General features: G+C 33.5%; 1 long non-coding RNA gene across 1 annotated transcript; it reads right to left on the reverse strand.

Moving 5' to 3' along the window:
* Positions 1 to 7,119: 7,119 nt before the first annotated feature.
* Positions 7,120 to 9,768, reverse strand: LOC139481784 (uncharacterized). Its single transcript, XR_011654685.1, has 3 exons — positions 9,236 to 9,768; positions 8,424 to 8,492; positions 7,120 to 7,661 (listed from the first exon to the last, which is right to left on the reverse strand). It is a non-coding gene; the product is annotated as an uncharacterized lncRNA (long non-coding RNA).
* Between the last annotated feature and the right edge of the window lie 707 nt (positions 9,769 to 10,475).

The following is a 10,475-nucleotide window of genomic DNA, read 5'->3' on the forward strand; positions in this document are numbered from 1 at the left end:
AAAAACAAAAGGTCCTGGAATAGAGTATTTTTTAATTAACAATTCAATTCAATTCAAATATTTATTGTCATATAAACTCTGAACAATAAGTTTGTGACAAATAATATAAACATACACAAAATACATTTAACAAACAAAACCATGAAAACAAAAAAAGCAAAAAAGCAAAACAATCTATCTATATGATATATAAATATATTTTGTAAATACATCAAGAGTCCCCTGTCCTCAGTTCTAATGCCTGTTTAAAATAGGACCCTAAGCTTTCTACTTCTTTTGAGGTTGATGGACAAAGAAGATATTTAATTTTTTCATTTTCTTGCCAGGACATAAAATCTGGCATATGTTTAATTACATTTCCTATAAAGTTATCTCTTAGTTTAGCAATTTTTTTGCAGTATAAAATAAAATGGGCTTCATCCTCCATTGTATTACAGGATGTGCATAGTCTTTTTTCTCTAGGTATTTTTAAATGTCTTCCGTTTTCTATCATTAAATTATGATTGCTAATTCTCATTTTTGTTATGTTCCTTCTCTTTTCAAAAGATTTACAGTTTAAGTAGTTTTCCATTTCTAAATTTTGCTTTAAACTTTTATATAAATACAATTTACTTTTTTTATCTATTTTTTCAAATTTTTGTTCAAATATATTTGTGTAGAAATTTAAGAATTGATGTTTTAAGGGTTTTTTTTAACAACTTTGAGTAATTTTCTCTTTTGTTTCCCTCAAGAATGGATGCGTCCACATTTACCTCTTTCAAAATATTTTTAACATATGTAAACCAGGTATAGCAACCTGAATTATCTAAACTTTTAGAAAGTAAAAAGGATTCGTATAATAATGGATTAATTTCAGAATTTAGAAATCTTGATAAGTAAAGTATACTTTGAGTTTTTATATGCATCTCTAGTGGGTATCTCCCTAGCTCTGTTCTCACAGCTATGTTTGATGAAGATTTTCTTGTTCCGAGGATATATTTACAGAAAGACAAATGTAATTTTTCTAAACTTGATTTATCAGTAAAATTAAGGGGGTCTATATTTGTTTTGGAAATATTTGCACGTTTTTCTGCTCTAAATTTTGTAACATAAGTATCCATATAAGTTATTTCTGAATTATAAGTGGCTATTGGTTTAACTATAGAATCAAAAAGACTGCAAGCTACTTTAACTGGCAGATTATTTAAGGAACCAGTATAAGTTTTAATGGCAAACATCACTTTCCTTGCTTTATTTACAAGCTCTTCAGAGCTATATTAGTTATAAATAAAGTTGAATTCTTTGATTCGCTGTTTTACTTCATGCCCTCTAACAAATTGAAAACTGTACCTATACGCCTTATTTTTAGTCCAGATTTTTAGTATTCGTATTGTACTGATTAAAATGGTACAATAGGTAACAATATGACAATTTAGTAGTGTCAAAACTGTGATTATGACCCGTGTATATAGCATATAAATCCTGAACACACCGTTTGGTGGTGCGCCTGTCATCAGATGCGGAACGTACAGATAAGGTTATAGGTAACAGGTGAATATACTATTGGTATCGGTATCGGACTCGACCCGGAACTTCTTAATTATTGGCAATATTAATTACGTGGAAAACAAAAGGGCCTGGAGTGGTGTCATTTTTTATCTACACCTTTGTACTATATTAGTTATATATAAAGTTGAATTCTTTGATTTGTCGTTTTTACGTGATGACGGCTGACTAATTGGACCTCGTAAATTTAGTATTATAGATGAGGAGCGAGAAATAGGGTTATTGATAAAGTTATCCTGACCTATCCGTATTTCACTCATAGTAAAAGACAATGCTGTGCAGTCTAATTTAATTTTAGTTTCGGAGAAGATTTCCAACAAATTAAATGCATGAGAAGCAGCAGCTGTTTAACTTTCTCGTTTTGGAGTCAACGTATTTTTTAACACCTTCAAAATTCATTTCTTTAAATTACATTGTTTTTTTTCCCTAGGAGTGGATCGTAACCCTTGGCTAGCGAAGATGAGTTTAATATAAATTTTAAAAAATTATGAAGAAACATAGATCCAACTTTGTCAGTCAAAATTTGTCTTTTATATTCCTTTTGGTTATTCCTTTTATGTTACTTTACAGATTATCGTCTCCTTTCATACGTACTAGTATATAAAGTGGTATCTGAAAGATTTATTCTTCTTCTTCCAAGTAAGGAACCGAATTCGTATTACATGTGTATGGTCCTAGCGCAGTACCGGGCAAGGCAGCAAGTCCTCTCAAAGTTATATACATTTAAAACGTTCGCCCATTTATAATTAAAATTATATACACTCTCTATGCTGTTCACTTCCTTCCAGAGCTTGCTTTCAGAGCAGCCCTGAAACCCTCTATCGAGTCAGCCGATGTTGTTTTAGCTGGAAGTTTATTCCAATCCCTGATGGTCTTTGGAAAGAATGACTGTCCATAGTTTCAGTTTTTGTTCTTTCCTGGTAAAAGCGGCCTATACCTCTGGTCCAGTTGTCATTGGGTATAAGATATTGTTGTCTTTCTATATCAATTAGCCCATGCTGAACTTTAAATAGCATACATAGTATTCTACCAGGCTTTCCCACTGTAACTGTTTAACCATGTGTGTTACCGGTCTGAGTAGTTATTATGAAAAAATCTTGCTGCTCTTTTTTTTTAACTTGTTCCAAAGATTTAAACTTTTTTTTTTGCTCGATGGATCCCAAACTGTGCAGGCATATTCCACTGAAGCTCTTACCATGGCTGTATATGCTGCTGCTTTTACTGGTTTTGAGCAGTCTTTCAGATTTCTTCGGATAAATCCCAATGTTTTATTTCCTTTGCCTACACTATTGTCAATGTGTCTATCCCAAGATAGGTTGTTGCTGATAGTTACGCCGAAGTATTTGTTTGCATCAACATTGTCTATTGTATGTCCGTGGAGTTTATATGATGTATCTCTCACTTCTTTGTTCTTCTGCGTTATTCTTATAACTATGCATTTTTTGGTGATAAAACTCATTAGCCATTTATTCTCCCATTCTTCCAATGATGTTAAGTCTTTTTGCAAAAGGTCGCTGTCTGCCTTGCTGTTTGCTGTTCTAAAAAGTAGGCTATCGTCTGCAAATAGTTTTGTTTCAGATGATGTTGATGTTTCTGGCATGTCATTTACATAGGTCAGAAACAATAGAGGTCCAAGAACTGTGCCTTGGGGGACGCCTGATAGTACCGGGACTTGAGAAGATATATTACGCTCTACATTCTGTTTTCAAGGAATGATTGAATCCATTTTGTAGCTTTAGGGTTTTCTCCATAAAGTTCTAGTTTATGTAAAAGGCGGTGGTGCGGTACTTTGTCGAATGCCTTTGCAAAGTCAAGAAGGATGATGTCGACTTGGGATCCTTTTTCAGTTTTTTTAGCAATGTCGTTGATTGTTATTATAAGTTGCGATTCGCATGATCGTATTTTGAGAAATCCATGCTGTGCGTTCGTGCGTATGTTGTATTTGTCAAAATGGTCCATAATACTGCTATGGACTATGTGTTCCAAGACCTTACATGTGATACAGGTCTATAGTTGGAAGCTAAATGTCTTTCATCTTTCTTGAATAGAGGTACCACGTTAGCATCTCTCCAATCTTGTGGTACTTCTCCGGTGTTAATGGATGTTTGGTACAGATCTGTTAGAAAAGGAGCGAGTTGGTCTGCCGCTGTTCTTTCGGGATGAATGATGGAATTGAGTCTGGACCAGTAGCTTTGTGTGGTTTAAGGTTTTTGAGTAGTTTGTGTACTCCCTTATTGCTGATTTTGATATCATCCATGGTGGAATATGGGCTCTTTCCTTTGTTGGGAAAGTTATTTAGGTTTTCCTTTGTGAATACTGACTGGAATTGATCATTGAGTATTTCAGCTTTGCTTTTATTGTCGCTTTTCAGAGATCCCAATTTATTCTTTAATGGTGCTACATCTGTCCATTCTTGACCTTTGCTCTTTATATATGACCAGAATTTCTATAGTTGTCTTTATAATTGGTGCTTACTTCATCCATATATTTTTTGTTGGCTTGCCTGACTTCCCATTGTGTTTCCTGTTTGAGTCTCTTATATCTATCCATGTCTCTTTTTTTGGTTTTCCTGGCCTTTTTGTGGTTTTTATTTTTTTTTTATTTATCTTCATTCTAATGTTGGTGTTTATCCATGGATGTGTGTGTTTTCCTTGGCTCATTTTTGTTCTGGTACTCTCTTATCTATTGTGTTTTTGGATTGCTTTTTTGAATACTTGCCACATGGTTTCAACATTTCTGTCTACAGTGTTAATGAAAGATGAGTTGAAATTGGCCAAGTCTTCTTTTATTTTGTATATTTCTGCTTTCTTCCATAAGTATTTTTTTCTTCTCACTGGCTTTGGTTTAGATGGTTTGCATTCCAAATCTAGTAGGACGATATCATGGTCACTATTTCCTATTGATGGTAATGGTTTGCGTCGTAGTTTAAAAGCTGGATGAGAGTTTAGTATAAGGTCCAATGTGTTATCTTTACGTGATGAAGTCTACAATTTGCTCCAATCCGTTATCATGGTTATCAGCTACAATCTCCAAGAAAGTTTGGTTGGTCCTGGTTTGATATTGTCTGTTTATTATGGATTGTTCTGACAAATTAATAGATATAGGAAGATGTGGTGTGAGTGCCAATGAGACAACTCTCCATTCAAATAACAAATGTATAAAAGTAAACCATTATAGGTCAATGTACGGCCTTCATGTCTGGTAAGTTGACGTCGCCTCCAATTAAGAATATGTCTTTCTGATGTTTCGTTCTGATGGTGTTTATTTCATTTTGTGTTTGTTTCAGATATGTGTCGTCAGTTTTATCCGGTGGTCGGTAGAAAATACCTATAAGCATTTTCTTTTTCCCCTCTAGATATATTGTACCAGTAATTAATTCTATGTCTTTGCTTTTTGTGATGTTTCCTAGTTGTAATGTTTTTTTTAGCAGCTATCATTACTTTCCCATGGGGGTCTTTTGGGCGATCTCTGCGTTCCATATCAAAATTAAAATACTAATAGTCAGGGAATTTCTCGCTTGACTTGATGTTCGAGTCTAACCATGTTTCTGTGCCTATGATTATATCTGGTTCTGTTGATTCAATTAATGTTTCAAGGAGTTTACTTTTTTTCCTTAGGCTTTGGAAATTGATGTTTAGGATTCTTAACTGTTTCTTTGGTACTGTCTTGGTCTTTATTGGTTTAGGTGATGATATCATGATCGGCATGTCTGTACTGAAAGTTGAGCAGGTGAGATGGGGAATTTATGCTGGATCCTGATGTTGATAGGATGGATGCTTCGGATATACTGTCTGCAATTAGTGGATTGGTTGATATGTTTAGCGTTGAATGTTTGCAGCTATCTCCATTTGGTATAAAATGTATTTAGTTAAAGACTTTTTTTGTTTTTTGATTTGGAACAAGATGGGCATGTCCAAGTGCCTTCACTTTTTCCTATATTGAATTCTGTTGTAGACATTCAAATACAGTTTCTGTGTGTCCATTTGTCGCAGTCACCGCAGGCTATAGATTCCAATTTGCATGCTTTTTGGCAAATTGTGCACGGATATCTTGGCTGTCTTGGGCCAGGGTTTTTCTCAATGCCACTCAGTAAGAGTAAGATGAGTATTTGTGTACATCCTCTCTGATAGCAGTTTAAAATTTTGTTGAGTCAATTGAATATGTATTTTACAGCTTTTTATCCAATGTACAGGGTGCCATTTCACAGCTTTTTATCCAATGTACAGGGTGACATGTTTTCCTTTAAACTTTGTGAGTTACCACTTATTCTCTTTTTCCCGGTGAACCATATATTTGTCATAAATCATGTTCATAGGTTTTCTTATTTTTCCTTTTTGTTATTTTTTAACGTGTGGATTTTTCATCGTTAATTTTGATCCAGGTTAATAAACTCTTCTTTTCAGACATAAAAGAGAAGTCTTGTAGATATTTAACATGTAAAGACAAGTTCAATAAGTTCAAGTAAGCAGCTTAATAAAATTAAATCAAAACGGACAATACCTGAGCAAGAATAGAAAAATTAGTGAAAGACAAAAGGCGGTGTTAAAAAAAAGGAGTGAGAGCAGATGCTCTGGAAAAGGGAAACCAGAACCTGCTCTGCATGCGACATCCGTCGTGTTGTTGGTAAAACATATCATATATTGAAGAAATTAAAAACCCCAAAAGCCTTTGTAGAAGAGTCAAAAGTGTATAATCATGTCAAATTGTCTATGACTTCAAACAATGAAAAATGTATATGTTAAGATATATATGACGCATGCTTTACAAGTTTAATAATAACCCCTATACTCAATAAACTTAATCCATTTATTTTGCAATCAGGATTTCTTTTAGATCGCATTACCATTATATCAATAGATGATGTTGAATGTTTGTCCCTCCAATAACATTATCATTTCGACCGAAGTGATATAACGTTTTTATCAAAATATTTTTATAGAACCAAGTCAGGAAAAAGCAGTTGTTATCTTATTGTTCGTTTCTATGTGTGTTGTATTGTCGTTTTTTTTATTTGTAGCACTTCAGTGTTTCTGTTGTTTCGTTGCCTTCCTCTTATAGTTGATGTGTTTACCTCAGTTTTAGTTTGTAACTAGGATTTGTTTCCTTTCAATCGATTTATGACTTTCGAACAGCGGTATACTACTGTTTCCTTTATTTACCAATCATTGATGTTGTCGACCAGGAAAGTGTTAAGAAAACTATATCTATATGTAGACCAGGGGTCAGTTACAAAAATATCTCTTAAAGTTCTTTTAAGTCATAGTTTACAGCAGCACAAAGAATGTCATAAGAATTTTTTTAAGAGTGTGACCAGAACCATTCTTTGTTTGCCCTTTTCTTTCTCTTTACATCCTTTAAGAATACCCTTAAGACAGTCTTATTCTAAGCACACTTATTGACTTTCCGTCCTGTTTGTTAACATTTCTTTCTTTGTCATTGCCAAATAAAAATCTCTGATGCCCTTTGCGGTCGCAATAATAACGTTATTGGAGGGACTGGGAAACATCTATCATTGGTAGTTTCTGTCTACCTTACAGACTGTTACCTTATATGTAAAATGAAAGAGATGGGTAAACATTTACAATTAATTCTCCATAGGCCGTAATGGTAACGTTTTCCTCCGTTGCTCAGTCCATATCGTTTACTTGAACATGTATGATGGCTCATATCGAAGCTGATACATTTATACATGTCTGGTTAAATTTTCGGGGTGGCAAGTGAGATTACTTTTTTCGCAAATTGATGGACCCCGGAAGATGGTGAAAAATGTCAGTCTCCTCATGAAATAATCCCAAAATTCTGATCATAAAATTCAATAAAAAAATTGTCCTTTCTAATAATTTATTTCAGGTCAAATCTACATCTTTCTTTTCTCATCACACCAGCTCTATAAAACAGTTCTTATTGTTCATGTATGTCCATTTTTAAAATCACAGCATCCACAATTGTATGGCGGACTAATATTTTTTTTAATTACGTCATCTGAGTTCCTCATCTCAAGGTCTATTAGGGATCCTGACCCATATTGAAATTCATACTTCTGATTTTTCCAAATATTTTTATGTGATCTTCATCGGTATAACATTCTGAATAAATCTGTGTATTTTTGTCCATTTCTGAAAAAAAATAAAGTTGTTTTAGCACTATAAGGCAATGACACTTTCGTCGCTATATTCATTTATTTTGAATACAATGTGTTTGTATAATTAATTTCTTCCAGAATACCTTCACTAGTCAAAACAAGGACAAAACTTCTGATTATAACCTTTAATTACAATACACAGACCCTGTTAAAGCATTCTATAAAATTTTCTTGTGCCTTAAAGTGCATTTTGACAGAGAAATTATGCAAAAATGAAGATTTTATAAAAAAACCAACACCAAAATAATTATTCTTACTAGTGGAAATCTGGTATTTAAAACTGTGGAAAGCACTCTTAACTACTTGGAAAGTCATCTTTATCATATAATTAGAGTGCAATATAGTGCAAATTTTCAAAACTTGTGCTTTCACATAATTCTATTTGAGAAAAAATGTTTTTAACATGTATTTCAGTGAAAACCTTTTATTAGTGAGAAATCCACATGAGGTTTTAAAGGAAACATTGTGACATCACATGTATTATGGCGTCATTAAATAACGACAGATCAAAATAGAGCTAAATATAGTTTGCAGTGTTACGTGAGAAACAGTTGCCGCAAGATTTAACTCGAAATATTGAGTCGAAACGATCTGTAACTAAGCCTTTTCATTTAATACCAAGACCATAGCAACAGTTTTCATATTTGCATATTTTTAACATACCGACTATAATTTCAATTGCATAAATACCATAAATAAACAATTTAGAGCTTGCCTAATAAAGCAAAATGCTTACCAGTTATTCAGGACTTTTTAAAACCTCTAGTTTGCCATCTCAGGTTAAAAAGTAATGATATGTCTGGAACTGAAATAAGACAAAAAAATTACTCAGGCTGTGTTATCATTTGATTTAAATACATAAGTACTATTGAGAGAGAAAAATCTAATTCTTGAAAGTTTAATCACAAAGAAAGACAAATGCTTCTCCCTTGTGGCTTAGTCACCTTCATTTAAACCTTTTATTTTAGAAGCAATGGGTAGTAGCTAACTAGCTTAATAGTTGAATAGGTGCAGAAATATTGTTTTCAAAAAGGTTTGACCCTCCCCCTTTTTCACTGAGAAATGACAATATCTATTGTTTTGCTCAAGCGCATTAAAAATATTAGTTCATGATTTTCTTAAAACATGTACATGTTTTTTCTGTTTTTTTGCATATGATATCTACTGACCAGGGGTCAAATCATTGGATAAAAGCACATGCGATGATGTATCTCACTTTACTCGTATGAAGTGTGTTATCTCCCTTGATTATCAGGTATTCCTGTAGACCGAAGTGATTATTACATAACAAAGACTATATTGTGTCATGTTTACTTACAATTTAATAATATTTAAAAGTTGTTTCTTGCCTTTTTCAATATAGTAAACAAATTCCTTTCGGATCTCTCGGAAGTAAACAAAGTGATGATTGTGCCTAAAAAAAGTGTTCAGCCCCGTGCCAGTAATGCATTTTAAAAGCAAAGTTTCATTGAGTTTTTGCTGACCTTTATCAATAATATTTATCTTAAACCATTTATAATAACTAGGTATAAATAAAAAACTACTAACCATCATTTTCGGTGGTGTACAAGGTGAAATCATCCATAAATCAGCCTGAAAACTTCTGGAATTAAGCTTCTAATTTGGGTAAACATTTACAATTAATTCTCCATAGGCCGTAATGGTAACGTTTTCCTCCGTTGCTCAGTCCATATCGTTTACTTGAACATGTATGATGGCTCATATCGAAGCTGATACATTTATACATGTCTGGTTAAATTTTCGGGGTGGCAAGTGAGATTACTTTTTTCGCAAATTGATGGACCCCGGAAGATGGTGAAAAATGTCAGTCTCCTCATGAAATAATCCCAAAATTCTGATCATAAAATTCAATAAAAAAATTGTCCTTTCTAATAATTTATTTCAGGTCAAATCTACATCTTTCTTTTCTCATCACACCAGCTCTATAAAACAGTTCTTATTGTTCATGTATGTCCATTTTTAAAATCACAGCATCCACAATTGTATGGCGGACTAATATTTTTTTTAATTACGTCATCTGAGTTCCTCATCTCAAGGTCTATTAGGGATCCTGACCCAGATAACACTGGAATGCAGTGCCTTTGGACAGGGTGACATGTCTTCATGCAGACTATTACAATGTGCATAAGAGAGAACACTTGTTGGTAACAGCTGTTGACAAGGCGACATGTCTGTTGCAGTCTAAGTGGACAGGGTGACATGTCATTCTGCAGACTGTAACCCCTAAGAGAAAACACTTCCCACTGGTGCCTGTGACTTGCATGTCATTTCACAGGTTTGCTGTGCCAGTGACTTGCATGTCATTTCACAGGTTTGCTGTGCCAGTGTACAGGATGACATGTTTTCCTTTAAACTGTGTAAATTACCACTTAAAAAAATATACGAACTGAATAGCATTCTGGTAATTGAGATACATTAAGCAGTCACAAATCAATTTATTTATCTGATGAAGGAATGATAGAAAGTACGGCTGTAGAAAATGACTGCTGTCTCATTGATGTTTATTCCTTAACATTTCGTTTCTGTGGGCATAGATATTATCATGGTATACAAGAAAGTCATTGGCTTCTTTTTTAACTCACGGGTTCAGACTTACAACACAAACCAATGGCAAATTTTACTATTCTTCAGTATCTAAATAAGTGATTTTGTCAATAACCCATGAATCAATGAAATGATAGAATGTTCATGGTATCTATCATTTTCATATTATATACAATAATGCAAGAACCAATGAAATGATAGAACTTTCATGGTATCTATCATT

The sequence above is a fragment of the Mytilus edulis genome, chromosome 1 (assembly GCF_963676685.1).
Source record: "Mytilus edulis chromosome 1, xbMytEdul2.2, whole genome shotgun sequence".
NCBI lineage: Eukaryota > Metazoa > Mollusca > Bivalvia > Mytilida > Mytilidae > Mytilus > Mytilus edulis.